The sequence below is a fragment of the Gossypium raimondii genome, chromosome 4, assembly GCF_025698545.1.
Source record: "Gossypium raimondii isolate GPD5lz chromosome 4, ASM2569854v1, whole genome shotgun sequence".
In the NCBI taxonomy this organism is placed as follows: Eukaryota; Viridiplantae; Streptophyta; class Magnoliopsida; order Malvales; family Malvaceae; genus Gossypium; species Gossypium raimondii.
The window spans coordinates 49,540,231-49,554,639 of record NC_068568.1 but is presented as its reverse complement, the minus strand read 5'-3'; positions in this window follow the sequence as shown (position 1 = coordinate 49,554,639).

Here is a 14,409-nt window from a genome sequence, read left to right as displayed (position 1 = left end):
TATTTATTTAAAGATTGCTTGACTGTGGCTTTTAATAATAATGTTCAATATTTAGAAGTCTTACTGTTATTTGTAATAGATGGATGTCTAATAATCTCTATTTTATCAAACTAAATATGTACGCACTACTTGAACTGTATTAGAAAATAAAAGATTTAAAATTTCTTACTCTAACGAGGTGTACCTTTGGCATTTGAGACTTGGTCATATTAACCAAGAAAGAATCACTAGACTTGTGAAAGATGACACCTTAAGTTCGCTTAAGAAAATTGATCTTTCACAATGTAAATCTTGCTTGGAAGATAAGATGACTAAGCAATCTTTTAATGCAAAAAGAACGAGGGTCATGAAACCTTTAGAATTTGTGCATACTGATGTATATGGCCCCATAAACGTCAGTTCAAGAGGTGGTTACAATTATTACGTAACTTTTAAGATGATTATTTCAGATATGAGTATGTGTACCTAATGTTCCATAAAAGTGAAACATTTAATAAATTCAAAGATTTTCGTGTGGAAGTGGAGAAACAACTAGGTTTACCCATAAAAAAAACTTTAGTATGATTGAGGTGGGGAATATTTATTGGATGAGTTCCTAGGGTATCTCGTAGAGAATGAGATATTATCCTAATTATCTATGTTGTGAACTCTACAATAGAATGGCATTGTAGAGAGAAGGAATCAAAATTTAGCAAACATGGTTCGATCAATGTTAAGTTGTTTGAAGCTGCCAATCTCCTTTTAGGGATATGCTTTACAAAAGGCTTGTTATATTCTAAGTGATGTACCAACTAAGGCCAAACCTAAAGGCCCCTATGAATTGTGGTACGATAGGAAGCCAAATTTAAAGCATTTTATGATTTGGGGATGCCCAACCCACTTATTGGACAAATATTTGATAAAGTTGGATTCACGGATAGAATTGTCCATGTTTGTAGGATATCTTAAAAGAATAAAAGGTGGTGTGTTTTATAACCTGAAAGAGAAAATAATTATAGTGTCGACTCATGCTACCTTCATTGAGGAGAGTTACATAAACGACTTTAAACCTCGAAGTAAATAAGTACTCGAGGAACTTTAAGGAAATACATAAAACCCTATAGTAATAATCTTAGAACCAACTCCTAATAGTATACTTGCAAATAGTCAGTAGCATAGGAAGCATTGTTATAGTGGGAGGGTCTCTCAGTGGCTTGAGTTCTTCCAATTTAGTGGAAGTGTTTTAAACATTGAGTTTGTCAAAAAAAATATGATGGCCCACTCACATTTGATAAAGTGATGTAGAGTGTTGATTCCAAGCTCTAAGAAATAGCTATGAAAGTTTAGATAGATTCTATGCAATCTAACTCTGTGTGGGAACTTGTAGGTTTATCAGAAGAGATAAAACCCATAGGATGTAAGTGGATCTACAAGAAGAAAAGAAATACGGGTAGAAAAATGGAAACTTATAAGGTCAAACTTGTAAGAAAGAGTTATACTCAAAAGGAAGGTATTGATTACGAGGAATTTTTTCTCCGATTGTCATGATCAAGTCAATCCACATATTGTTTTCCATTGTAACGGCTCTTGATTACGAGATCTACCAAATGGATGTCAAGACAATATTCTTAAACAACTATCTTGAAGAGAGGATCTATATGAAGCAACCCACCAAATATATAGCTAAAGGAAACAAGTATATAGTTTACAAACTACTTAGATCTATATATGGGCTTAAGCAAGCATACCACTCATGGAAGTAAATTTTTTATCAAATGATCAAAACTTTTGGATTTTAACAAAACATAGATGAACCTTGTTTTTATAAACGTATTGGGGATGGAAAGGTTGTTTTTCTCATTCTATTTGTCGATGACATTCTACTCATTAGAAATGATGTAGAGACATTGACATCAGTTAAATTGTGGTTAAATCAACAATTTAATATGAAGGATTTAGGAGAAACTAACTTTGTTCTAGTTATTTGAATCCTAAGGGATCAAAAGAACAAAGTTATAACATTTTCACAAGCTTCATACATACACAATATATTGGAATGTTATGCAATGGTCGATTTAAAGAAAGGAACTCAAACTTTAGTATCGAGATTTTATCTTTCTTTGAAAGATTGTCTTAAAACATAAAAAAAAAAGAGAACACATGAGAAAAGTTCCTTATACTTTTGCAGTAGGAAGCCTCATGTATGCTATGTTATGCGCACATCCAGATATCTATTTCACAATAGGTTTGGTAAGTCGATATCAGACAAATCCTAGTCGAAGACATCGGCAAGCAGTTAAGCATATACTCAAGTATTTAGGAAAAATGAGAGATTATATGCTTGTGTATTACGGGAGAGATCTTACTCCTATCAGCCATACCAATTCAGAGTTCCAAATGTGTCAAGATTCAAAGAAATTGACATTGGGCTGTGTCTTTGTCCTAGGAAGTGGATCCATAGTGTGGAAAAGTGTCAAACAAAGTTGTACTGCTGACTCCACTATGGAACCTAAATATGTTGCAACTACTGAGGCTACAAAAGAAGCAATATGGCATCAAAAGTTCCTTACGAATCATAAAGATGTTTTTGGTATGAAGAAAGTTATCACACTGTATTGTGACAACAGTGCGACAATAGCTAGCACCATTGGAACCAGAAAACACAAGAGGACAAAAGACATAGATAGAAAGTATCATATCATAGGGAGACAATAGTAGATGTGGTCAAAGTTGTATCAGAGGACAACCTTGCGGACCTGTTTACCAAGACTCTAATAGCTAGAAGTTTTGAGAAACATGTAAAGAACATGGGAATGCGAAATATGACTCATCTACTTAACTAAGGCCTTATTTAGTATTGCTTAAAAAAACACTTTTAGAAGAAAAATAGTGCTAAACAAGCTGCTTTTGACTAAAATTTTTGGCTTTTCAAAAGCACTTTTAAAAAAAAGAATTTAAATTTTTTAGCTTTTCCTCTACCAAAAGCACTTTTGGTGCTTAATTACTTTTTTTCCCCTCCAACAATATGATACTTTCCCTTTTTTTATTGGTGCTTCACTACAAATGTGTTAAAATTATTAATTAAAAATAAAAAATTATTTTTAAAATAAGAAAATGTGTTAATATCTAATTATAAATATTTAATAGTTATATTTAATTATTTAAAATATAGTTTATATATTCTAATTAAAATTTATAAATAATTAACATTTATTGCTTAAAAATTTAAAATTTATATTTCATATATTAAAATATTAACAACAAGTTATAATAAATTAATTTTATATTCTTACTAAAATATAATAATATTAACTAATTTGAACACTATTTAAATACATATTTGTTACTTGATAATACAATGTCTAAAATGGACATTTTATTCCTCAAAGCACTTTTTGATAGCAATGCTAAATACTCAAATCTTAAACCAAACTTTTCAAAAGTACTTCTCAAAATCATTTTTCAAAAGCATTTTTTACAAGAACTTCTTTCTCAAAATCATTTTTCGAAAGCACTTTTTAAAAGCACTTCTTTCTCAAAATTTTTTTTCGAAAGCACTTTTTAAAAACACTTCTTTCTCAAAATTATTTTTTGAAAGCACTTTTTAAAAGCACTTCTCAAAAGCAATGCTAAACACTCAAATCTTAAACCAAACTTTTCAAAAGTACTTCTCAAAATCATTTTTCAAAAGCACTTTTTAAAAGTACTTCTTTCTCAAAATCATTTTTCGAAAACACTTTTTAAAAGCACTTCTTTCTCAAAATCAATTTTCGAAAGCACTTTTTAAAAGCACTTCTCAAAAGCAATGCTAAACTAACCCTAAGGCAAGTGGGAGACTATAAGATTTGGAGCCCTAATTGTAGTATATTCGTTATGTATACTTGTATTTTTTGAACAAATTGGTTTAATAAAATATCTATTACTTACATTAATACCCTTGTATATTTCCATCAATGTTTTTTGCTCGCAAAGCAAAATGAAAACAAATATTGGCTCAATGGTTATCTAAACATTTAATTAATATTAAGTGGTATTACGTGGTCAGATCGTAATACGAAAAGATAACTTATATTAGTAGATGAACCTAAACATGTTCTTAGCTTAATCGGAAATGAGCAAACTGATTGAAAGATTAATATGTCGCCTATCAAGTCCAATTGGGGAAATGTTTTGTATTGAGCATCAGAGCAGATGACTCCCAGAAGATAGAGACATAAAATTGACTTACTGGACTAACAGTACATCGGACAAAACTCAAGTAGAATAGATTTTAAATTCATTTATGAATTTATGAATTTATTCACTTGTGACATTTATAATGTGACATACATTAATCCTGAGTGGATGATGGTCTATGTATGTGTGACTTGTATAATTTGATGTAAGTAAAGGTCTAGTTCAAATAGATAAGGAATTGAAAGCTAGTGTGTCGACAATATTGTTGAAAAAAATCTAGTTGAAAAATGGTTTTCTTGCACAGTGAAAAAATAAAATTTTAAAAGCTGAGTCAGATTGTGATAATTATAATATAAACTTTTTCCCAAAATCGCAGTTGTGTTTTGGGCTAACGGATCCTTGTCGTTCCTAGCTTTTAACTGAACGACCTTCTCTACTATTCTCGTACCACGAACTGCTTCGAGCGTTGGCTCGAAAACATTCGAATCAAATACAAAACCAAAAAATATTTTCTTTACTTTCAGTGGGAAAATAAAACTCACTTATAGAAACCGGTAGAGTAGTTATCCCAAAAAAATAGAATTTATATTTAGATATAAATTGATTATTTTTTGCCAGAATAACAATATCTCAACTAACTTGTTATATCTTTAGCCCTATTGGTGCCATCTATTTATAAGAAGAGGAAGTGAAACCCTAGTTGAATGTGCAAAATGCATTTAATGCCTATTTAATAGAAAAACAAGAAACAATCCTCTAGTTGAACTAGGAGAAAAAGGGGCTAATAGGGTACGTTTCTCCTCATATGTATTATGATGGGGATTCGAGCATCTCTGGTATTTGGTCCAATTATACGTGCTTCTTTGACTTTTAAACTAAAACTTTAAATTTAATCCAACCCAATACATTTTTTTCTATTTCTCAAAATAAACATTATTTATTAAATTAATTTAAATTAATTAAATTTCTAATTAAATAATTTTCTCAATCCAATTCTAATTTCGTTAAAATCATGACAACTTTACCATAAAAAGAATCTATGAGAAAATATATTTAATTTCTACATCCAACAAATTTCATAATAACCAATTAATTTAAGTCCATTTTCAAGCTTGAATTAATTATATAATAAATCGCAAAACATAAATTAAATCTCAGGTCATTTCCATACTAAGTGAGAAACCACATTTATTTTCGAATGTAACTTATTTCTCTAACTTTATCATTTCTATTCATTTTATTCAACATGCAATTCATTTCTAGCTTCAATGAGCTAGCAAAGGGACCGGTTAGGTATATGTGATTAGGGCTCAAATAATTTATAATTAAGTTCTAGCATTTCACTTATTAATTATAAACTCATTTAGTCACAAAGTCATTCCACTATAGTATTATGACTGGGCTCTCCCTAATAACATACCATTACAAAAGTTACACGATCAGTGCTCATCCAATAACCTTGTCATAAGTGTGTTATCCTTATAGGATATCCTTAATCTTTTTGGGATAAATTCGTTCTCCCAATATGATCTTATTTTATCTCATGATAACTATTACATCTTCTTTCATGAAAAGTCAACAAATCAAATAGTAATTAAGTCATTCATCACAAAGGCAAACTACCCGTGGCCACCTTTACTTTTCAATTATCATGTAATTCCAATGAGATGATATCATTTACCTATGTCTTGGGTTATGAATTCCGCTATTATAAATGATGCTACATACTGCAAAAATTGTATACCCAACACACCAACTTTCAATTCCTTATCTATACGAACTTAAGCTTTTAGTTACACCAAATTATATGAGTATTCCCCCTACTTAGCCCATGCTTGTCCTAAAGTATGGTTCCTATCCACTATGTAATTTAGATTTTACCATGAAAGAAGTATCACTCCAAAGTTTTATAAAAATTAGGCATAATGCATATGAAAATAAAGAGAACCTTCAGCTTGCTTTAAGAAAAAATGAAAAAATATTCCAGCTTAAACACACAAAAATTAAATTGACTTGGATTATTTCATGAAAATTAGGTAATTTACTAAACTTACCAAGACACCCTATTTGTTTCCACCTTTAGTCCCCAAATGCAATTCTTTATTATTATTATTTACCTGTTTTTCCTTCTTCTTCTTTTTTTTTTCTTTTCTTAAGAATATATTGAACCTTTTGACGCGAAGAGAGATTACAACCAATCACCCCATCCCAGTTACTTAGCCTAACATACTTCTAATTTATTATATTTATATATGTTTTTCTTTTCTTAAGAATATATTTAACCTTTTGAGGTGAAGAGAGATGACAACCAAGCACCCTACCCTGGTTACTCAGCCCAACACATTCTTAAAATTTTTTTTGTTTAATTTTGGTTAACGGAGTTTTACCTAACACGTCACACAACCTTTTGACGTGAAGTAGGATGACAACCCAAGCACCCTACCCCAGTTACTCAGTCAGTCATGTTTTAAGTTGTGCTCATAACTACGGAGGCATCAAAATTTATTATTATCATGAAACAATATTTTAATTTTGGAGGACTAGAAAAAACAATCAAGTGTCAAAAATAAGTTTCGATAACTACCTAACAATCATGAAAATAGATTTAGCATACATTTGTATTAAGTGTCCTCTTTGCATTTAGACTTAATCGATTTTACTATAAGCAAGATAGAGTTAACTTCATTATATCATAATATTTTAGCCTAAATAGAAATAAAATAGTGGAGATGAAATCAAACTAGCAAAATCATAACTAACTCAGTAGACAAGAATCATGCTCGCAGGTCAAATAGTGGGCAATTCCTGGTTAAAATCTTGGGCATGAAAAGAGGCAGAATATTCTTAAAAAATTAAATGTGGGCAAAAACGAGCATAAGGCAACAACAACTGTAACATAACAGTAAAAATAGTAGATAAAATAATAGAAATAAAGAGGAATGCTTCCTCCTACTTAAAATACATTGTCCTCGATGTGAAAGAAAAGGAAAAAGAAGGAAAAAAAAACAAATAGGTAAAAGTAAAAGGGTTTACAAAAACTCCCTATGTAGTCACTAGAGGTGCTCATGGGCTGGGCCAGGCCCAAAAAATTTCAACCCGTGTCCTAGGCCCGGGCCCAGCCTGGCCCAAAATATGGGCCTGAAATTTTCTTCTGGCCTGGCCCGAGAAAAAATTACTAAGCCCGAGCCTGGCTCGGCCCGACCTATTTTTTAATAAACACCAAAAAATTATTTTAAAAATAAAAATAAAAAAAAACTATTTTAAAAATATTTTAAAATTAAAAAAAAATAAAAATATATGTATTTATTATATATTCGGGCCAGTCCGGGCCGGGCCCGGGCCAAAAAATATATGTATTTTTACCTGAACCCTCCCATATTTCAAACGGGTCGTCGCATCGAGCCGGGCCACCCGACCCATGAGCACCTCTAGTAGTCAATGTCATTCACGCATGGCTACAAGGAGGGGAAGGTTTGGCGTCGCGTGGAGGATAGGAAGCAGGGGAAGGCTGCGGTGCGACTTCTATTACTAGCCATGGTGATTTGAAAATCGTCGGTGAGGGAGAGGGAGAGGACTAACGGCGGCTTGAGGGAGTATTGGGTGAATATAGGTGAATAATTAGGGTTTGAAAGTGTAAGAAAAAGGATGTTTGGCTGTAGGGTGGTTTTTTGGGCGTAGGTTTAGGTGAGCTTAAAGCAAGGATGCACTATCCCTACTTGGATTAGGGTAGAATATGGGGTTTTGCTAAAACATACCCATTCCTTCAAGATGTTGTTCCAATTTTAATTTTTATTCTCATCGATTTTTTTTGGATATAAGAAGAGAGAATAAAATTTATTAATATGCAATAAAAGAAAAAAAATAGAAAATAGAAAATAAAATATATATAAATAAAATACAAATAAAATTGGGTTGCCTCCCAACAAACGCTTGTTTAACGTCGTTAGCTTGACGCCCCAACTAGTATTGGGGTTGTTCTAGCTAAATTCTTTCAATTGTACGAGCTTGGAAATTCTCTTTTTTTACCACATCCACCATATTCGGGTTCAATCGTCCTTGCGTCTCTTGCTTTGGTTTTGTATTTTCCTTCAAGAAAATCTTATGTGTGCATGTCAAGGGGTTAATCCCTTCTAAGCCGGCAATGGTCTCATTATTCTCTAAAAATGCGCGTTTGAGATGCTCGAAAAGTGATTTTAATTTTAGATTTGGTGCCTACACAAAATAAGGCAGAAGTTTAGTGTCCATAGGAGCCAATAATTCATTAACAGATTCGCAAATAGATCTTGAATCGAAATAATCATCAAACAATGTTTCAAGTTTATCTTTATAAGGTGACTCAAAAGTTTCTTCTACTGATGAGTCAATTAATTTGACACGGTTTAAGTTCAAGATTTCACTTGGGTGACTAATAGCGTCATAAACATTAAACTTCACGATCTCTCCGTCAAATTCCATCGTGAGGGTTCTGCTATGCACGTCAATCTTAGTATATGCAGTACTAAGGAAAGGTCACCCCAACAAGATGTCTAAAAATCTATGAGCATTATCCTCTTCCATTTTTATCACATAAAAGTCCGCAGGAAAGATAAGCCTGTTAACTTTCACTAATACGTCTTCAAGGACTCCTTCGGGATACACAATAGACCTGTCTGCTAATTATATGATAACACCTATTTTCATAAAAAACCAACGTTAAGTTATTCATAAATAGAAAAAGGTGTAATAGCCCAATTTGCCTGGGGCCCATTCAGAATAAGCAAAAATAAAAAATAAAAAAATTAATAATTAAATGTCCATTGTCCAAATACTTGGGCCCAACGTGGCCCAACTCGTTTTAACCTAAACTACCTAAATTTAACCTAACCCCAAGCCCAAATACTAAACCCAGTTGGCCCAAATGCTAAACCCAATTAACCTAACCCAACTAATGTGCAGAAACAAAAACCCTAACAAACTTGTGCACCGCTCCTCACTTGCACAGCAGCTAGCTGCACGCCACCACCACCGCACCACGTTGGTCCCCGTACCACCAGCTGGACTCTTCCGTACCTACAGTGAGGACAAATGAACACAGGCTCTGCCTTCGCACGTACGCCACCGCCACGCACCACGCCTCCACTGCGCCATGTCACCGTACGACCGTACCTGCAAATAGAGCAAACAACGCAACAGAAAAGAGGAAATTGTATTTTTCATATTCATTTTTTTCTCGGCCTATAAAAGAAAAGGCGAGACCTTTGTAATCATTGACAGACACACGCAATATCAATACACAAAAAGAATAAAAAAAAAGACTGAGTTTTTTAAGGTGATTCTTCAAAGTTTTCCTTTCTTTTTTTCTTTCTGTCATTCGGTTCTTTTTCCGATTCGTATTTCTTTGCTTTTTCCTTTTTTATCAAACATATATAAGAATAGATATAGAATAAAAAGGGAGAAATTACCTTTTAACAGCGCCATTAGATCTTCGCTCTCTCCGTCGCCGTTGAAGTCTGGGCGGAGATTAATCGGCATTCGAATGGCTAGATTTTTAAGGGGAGAGTGGCTAGGGTTTTGGCCAACCTAATTTTGGAACTGCTAAATAGGGGTTTAGATTTTGGTTTTAAATGGATCATAGAACGGCACCGTTTGAAGCCTGATGCAATAGCTTCAAAACGGCGCTGTATTGGCAATGTAATTCACCAACCCGATGACCCGACCCAGATGCGGCGAGATCTGCGTGTTCTGGCATAAGGAGGGATATTTGCGCCATCAGTCCATCTCTTTTCTGATATATTTGAATCGGTTTCCTTCATTCCTTTCAATTTACCCCCCATTTTTTGCTTTTGTTTCATCCTGGCCCAGGTTATATGCTGCGCTTTGGAGGGATGGGAATTATTTCCCACTTGGTCCCCCAAGTTATCCGCGCATCGCATTCAGCCCCTTTACTCCATTTTATTTACATTTGGCTCTTTTAATTCTATTCTTAATTTAATTTAGTCCATTTCGTTTTTTTATTAATTTAATAATAATATTATTACGATTTGTTAACTCTAGTATTATTTGTATTATTATTAAACTGTCCATTTCATATACATGCTAATTATTTAGATTAACGTATGTATATTATTTGGTATATTATACATATATTTTATTTACTTTCAAGTCCATTTTAATATTATGATTTCACATAGTATTTTCTTTTATCTTCCATTAAATCTATTTCAAATCCGTATGTATACATATATTGTGTGTGATAAATTTTATGCATATGATTTATTAATAATTTTCGATTTTAAGCCTTGCATGCTATTCATTTTTTAGTTTATTTCCAAGATTATTTACATTAATTTACTCGATATTCTTTTTAATTCTTTAGCTTTTGGTATTAATATCTACCAACGTATAATATGCGATTCTTACCATTGTTATATTGTATTGTTTATCTATATTTATTGATTGTTTGACATTCATTAGTATGCATTTTAGTTTATGAATCCCCATCTCGCATTGTACATCATTATTCACTTTTTTTCGTTCAAAAGAGTTACGTTTAATATCATTTTAATATCAAAACCAATTTATTCAAAAACTTTCAAGACAATGCAAAGTTCGGTGTTTTCAATCTTCGAAAGAATTGATCCCTAACGTATTGGGATCCAATTTTCCTCGTCGAATCTAAATAATCAAGAATATGCCTTTTAATTAAAACATAAATAAAAACTCATTCTCAGGAATTTGATACGTCGTATCCTAATGTATTGGATGTGACATCTCGTTTTCTCGAAGTGAAGATTTTAAAAATAATAAAGGCTATATTCAATGCTAGGAATTTTGAGAATTTGTGCCCTAATGTATTGGGTTTCAATTTTTATTCTGGCTTAAAGCAATTGAATATCCCTTTTTAACTTCACCGCAAGAGTTTTGAAAATCAAAAGACAAGCTTATTCTCGAGGACTAAAAATGTCGTGTCCTAATGTATTGGGCATGACATTTTATTACTCTGAGACAAGAGGGTCTTTAGCATTCGCCTCAATTGACCCAAGCATCTTTTATAAAATTAACATTAATAAAAAAGGAAGGATCATATTTTAAAATCTTTTCAAATTCTTGACACTAAGACATTAGACAATCAATTCGGTACCAATTTTGCGTGTTACGAGGGTGCTAACCCTTCCTCTGCGTAACCGACTCCCGAACCTATTTTCTCAAAATTCGTAGACCTAAAATCGTTTTCAAGGTGACCCGATCACACATCTTTAAAAGATCAGTGGTGACTCCTAATTTTCTTTTTTAAAAAGTCGGTTAAACTAATTTTTTGTTTTTCAAAAAATGGTTGCAACAAAAGGCATTACATTTATGGAGTCCCCTAAATCACACATAGCTTTTTTAATTCCTAAGTGGCCTATTTTGTATGGTATTGTAAACATGCCCTTGTCTTTACATTTTATTGGCATTCTCTGCTGCAATACCGTAGATACATTTTCACAAACTTACTCTTTCATTTCCAGTTATTTTTTTCTTGTTGGTGCAAAACTCTTTAAAGAACTTGGCATATCGTGAAATTTATTTGATGGCATCTAGCAACGGTATGTTGATCTTGACATTTCTGAATGTTTCAAAGATCTCGTTCAGACCTGTTCATCGTTCTAGAAACAGAGGTTGAATTATGGGTAATGGAGATTTCGTTCAGACCTGTTCATCGTTCTCCTGCTTTTTCTGGGCGAAATCTTAATCAAGATTCCTGCCATGATTTGGTTCCAGTACTTTTCCACTTCGTAACGCCATTGCGTTTGAATGTTGTCTTGGGTTAGGTTTCATTTGTGATGGCAACTTTCCTTGTGAGTTCATTTTCTCAATTGATGTGGTCAACTCTCTTATAAATACCTCGATTTTCTGTTGAAAATCCTTTGTTTCCTTTTGAAAATCAAGAGTTTTTTGTTGTATTTGTTGTTGGAAATCAATAGTTTGTCGTTGTATCTACTGTTGCAAATCAAGCAGATTAGCTGCTAATTTATTGACCATGGTTTCTAGAAAGGTACTTGAATCTTGCATTTGTTGTGGAAATCAATTTTGGTATGGTTTGTTATACTGCAAGTTTTCCCCATAACTCAAGTTAGGATAGTCTTTCCATCTTGGGCTATATGTATTTGCATAGGGGTCATATCGCCTTTGGGGCAGTCTAGGAAAGTTTCCCACAGCATCTAAATGGGCCATAGTATCGTCACACAAACTAAGACATGCATCATTTGCATGTCCGGGTGCTACACAAATTTTGTACAGTCAGGCTGGTCCTGTTTTTACTATAAAAAGATAATTCATATTAGTAAGTCTATCAACTTTATCTTCTAAAGTTGAATTACTTAGCTGGTGAACCCTTCTAGTGGGTTCAGGATTACCTCGAAATTACTGAGTATTTGTAGCCATCTTGGAGATCAAGTCTTCATAGAAGTTCTGGAGAAGAGATTGTTTTGTTATCTCATGTTGTGGGCAACTTTGCATACAACTTCTTAAATCACTCCAAATAGTCATAAAGAGACTCCACATCTTTTTACCTTATCCCAAAAATCTCCCTCCTTAATTTAGCTGTGCGTGATGCTGAAAAAACTCTGTTGAGAAACAAACGGGACTGATTATCCTATGTTGTGATAGATCTAGAAGGTAAATAAAATAACCATTCCCTAGCAGAGTTTGCTAGGGAAAAAGGGAAAGCACATAATTTGATTTGATCCTCATTTATGCCCTGAGGTTTCATACTAAGACAAAACATATGAAACTCTTTTAGATGTTTGTGTGGATTTTCATTTTGTAATCCACGAAAAGTCGGTAGCAACTTGATTAATCCTAACTTAAGTTTAAAATTAGTATCCATAGTAGGATACGCAATACATAACGACTGTTGTTCTGCGGGAGCTTCGACCATTTACTTAATCGTTTGAGCCATATGTTGTTGTGCTAGATTCGAGTTTTTATTGACCCTAGCGTTAAGCACTTCTTCTGGTGGATCGACTCCTATTCTTTCATTCTCTACTGTTTGAGTAGGGTTTTCGTTAACCCTAGACTCAACTTCGTCACCTGCGTCTATTTCCGGCAGTGGGTTACTCTGAGTCTCTACCACCTCTAACAGCTTTTTCCGTAGCTTCGTTTCTTTACGATTAGCTCTCGCAGTCTTTTCTATTTCTGAATCGAATGTAAGATTTCCTGGATCAGATCTGGTTATTAAAAAAAATATTAGTACGTTACTAGTCCCCGAAAACGGTGCCAAATTTTTGTGTGACGTTGGAAGCACCAAAAATAACCTACCTCTATAAAATAACGAAAAGAATAGTATAAGGAAAGTAGGGTCAAATCCTCATGACTGAATTTGCACAACTTCTTGTTCCTCGAGATCCCGGGCATAGTCTGCCTAAGAAAAACGGTGTACCTAAAAAAAATAAAAAATAGAATTAAAAATATGGACGAATTGAGATTCTATAAATTAAAATTGAAATTTTAAAAATAAACAAAATTTAGAAAACGGATTCTTCGATTTAAGGATTCCAGCCTCCGATTGTCTCGATCCTCCTTGGGTTCAATCTTAGGCTTTTAGATGATCCTCCTTATAACAGAATAAGCCAGATATAGTGGAAGAGGACGCCTATGACCACCAGCTCCACTTAGATTTTAGACTTACGATTTAGAGGAACCTGACTCTAGCCAACCGTCACTTTTGTGGGACCGTCTTACACTAGATCATCATTTCTCAATGGTGAATGCCATGCCATTTCGTCTTTTGGGATTGACAACAACTGACGCAGTAAGTTAGCGAGCCGACTGTACAACCTTCCTAAAATAAACAAAGCGACCGTTCCTTGCACAAGATGAAAAGATCACTTTTGGAAGGACATGGACAGAAGCGTCAGTCCTGTAATGCAGAGAAATGATGAATACTTGTTGAGAAGGCTAAGTGTGGGATCTAAGCCTCATGAACCTTTTTTGAGGAATCTCGACAACCTTTGGCTAGATGAGTTTAGTGGCTCATGCTTTTTGGGAAAAAGAGATAAGTTTAATCAAATGGAATTTTATTGAATAATAAAAGGAACAAAAAGCTAGAGCATTAGGGAGACGGAATTTTTATAGAAAAGATGAGTCCTAAATTGTGTCATTCCATCCCATATTTATAGTACATGGAAAACCTAATTTGTTCCTAATTAAACTCTAAAAGATAAATAAAGATAAAAGCTGAAATTAAATCTAAAAAATAATCCTAACAATAATCCTATTAAAATTCAAATTTAA